The 2,535-nt window shown below is 42.4% G+C and overlaps 1 pseudogene; it reads right to left on the bottom strand.

Annotated features, from left to right (window-relative positions):
- Positions 1 to 762: 762 nt before the first annotated feature.
- Positions 763 to 2,535, bottom strand: part of LOC106727040 — an 8,478-nt pseudogene continuing 6,705 nt past the window's right edge.

Below are 2,535 nucleotides of genomic sequence, written 5' to 3'. Positions count from 1 at the left end.
TGAGTAAAAATAACAGAAGCAAGTCCTAGAGGAATACATTAAAAATGAAACCACTTTTACAAGCTCAAAAACATGTATAATCAATAGTATGTGTTTATACATACATATATATGTATATGTTCACATATATATGTATGTATTAACATATATGTATGTATGCACATATATATCCTATATAATAAAAGCATAATATGTTAAGTGTCCAACCAATTGGTCAACTGTTAGGTTGACCACTCAACCAGTCACTATGATGCGCATTGACCACCAGGGGGCAGACACTCCAACTGTAGGTGAGCTTGCTGCTGGGGTCTGGCTGATCATGGCTGGGTGAGAGGGCCAGACATGCCCTGGAGCCCTCCCGAGGTCCCTCATTGGCCAGCCGGTCCCCATCGGCCTGATTGGGAATGGTTGAGACAGCCCTGATTGCTGGCCAAGGGACCCACCTGTGCACAAATTCATGCACAGGACCTCTAGTATATATATAATTTTTAAAAAGACAACAAAATGAGCCTGGCCACAGTGGCTCCGTGGTTGAGCACCAACCTATGAACCAGGCAGTCACGGTTTGATTCCTGATTGGGGCACATACCCAGGTTGCAGGCTTGATCCCCATTAGGAGGCATGCAGGAGGCATCGGTCAATGATTCTCTCTCATCATTGATGTATCTATCTCCCTCTCCCTTCCGCTCTGAAATCAATACAAATATACTTTTAAACTAAAATAAAAGACAACAAAATGATAAATAAAATTCAGGGTAGCGGTTATTTCTGAAAGGAAGAACCAGGCATCAGAAACGGAAACAGCATGGCTGGTGTGGTTTAGTGGTTGAGTGTCGCCCTATGAACCAGGAGGTCACGTTTTCATTCCCTGTTAGGGCACATGCCCGGGTTGTGGGCTTGGTCCCCAGTAGGGGGCATGCAAGAGGCAGCTGAATAATCATTCTCTCATCATTATTGTTTCTATCTCTCCTCCCTTCCTCGCTGAAATCAAAATATGTTAAAAATAAATAAAAATAAATATTTTTTAAAAAGGAAGGAAAACATTAGTAGATGCAACTTACAGGGTGATGAGGTTATGGGTGATAATTATAGTATTGTGCATCATAAGTATATATAATGCACATATACATATGTGTATGTAACATACATTTTAAAAAGTTAGATGCACTTAAATATATTTTTATTGATTTTTACGGAGAGGAGTTCTAGCCTGCAACCTGGGCATGTGCCCTGACTGGGAATGGAACCGGCCACCTTTAGGTGCACAGTCCAACGCCCAGCCAACTGAGCCACACTGGCCAGGGCAATGACATCTTTATTTTAAAATACAAATTAAAAATGAAATAAATGAAAGTGAATTCACTAGCATTACTGAGGTTTATTTATTTATAGCTGACTGAAGGTCTATTGAGCAAATTCCATGCACAGGCAACGTGGTAGATGCCAGCGATCCAGTGATGAGAGGAGACAGATAAGGCTCTTGGAAGCTTCTATTTCAGTGAAAAGAGAGAGGAAGAGACACTTTCTTCCGATGGACTCAGTGGTTTGAGTTTCTGAGGCTGCTTCTACCAGGAGTACCCTGGGGGTGAAATTCAGAGACAGTGTACAGTTGAGAAATGCAGCTATAGCTGGTGCCAGGGTTTGAGGCTTTAGGCCAATCTCTACTGGACTTCACCCACATTGCTGGACTTTTGTTCCTATGAGCAAGCAGGTTCCTCTGTGTTGTTGATGTCTTTCTTTAAGCTTGCTTGAAATGGGTTTTCTGGCATTTGCAACAGAGCAAGTGCTAATGGACACAGCCCCAGGGAATAGAATAATAAGCCCCATTGCCAGGGGTGGCATTAGCAACTCAGGAAATATGTTTATCAAATTACTTCATGGCCGGTTCCATTCCTAGTCAGGGCACATGACCAGGTTGCAGGCTAGAGCTCCTCTCTCTAAAAGTCAATAAAATATATTTTTAAATGCATCTAATTTTAAAAAAGTCATATACACATATATGTATGTGTACCATGTATACTTATGATGCATAATACTATAATTATCACCCGTGACCTCATCACCATGTAAGTTGCATCTACCAAAGTTTTCCTTTCTTTTTTAAAAATATTTTGTTACTTTATTCCTAACTAGAGGCCAGTGCACGACATTCATGCACTGGAGGGGGGGTCCCTCAGCCCGGCCTGCACCCTCTCGCAGTCCGGGACCCCTCATGGAATGTCTGCCTGCCGGCTTAGGCCCGCTCCCCGCAGGGGTCTTTAGCACTGAAGCTCTTTCGTTGAGCGCCTGCCCCCTGGTGGTCAGTGTACATCATAACAACCAGTCGTTCAGCTGTTTGGTCGATTTGCATATGAGCCTTTTATTATATAGGATGTGGTGGCCAGTTTAACATTTTCTCAGGGCTTTCAGATGCCATATGGATAAAGTGGTCAAATATATAGTGATGGGTAGAAACTAGACTTTTGTGATGGTGAGCAAGCTGTGGTACACACAGATATCTATCTATCTATCTATCTATCTATCTATCTATCTATC

Source organism: Myotis brandtii, unplaced genomic scaffold, assembly GCF_000412655.1.
Source record: "Myotis brandtii unplaced genomic scaffold, ASM41265v1 scaffold352, whole genome shotgun sequence".
Taxonomy (NCBI): domain Eukaryota; kingdom Metazoa; phylum Chordata; class Mammalia; order Chiroptera; family Vespertilionidae; genus Myotis; species Myotis brandtii.
Note: the sequence above shows the minus strand (reverse complement) of the source record. Positions and strands in the feature narration are given on the sequence as shown.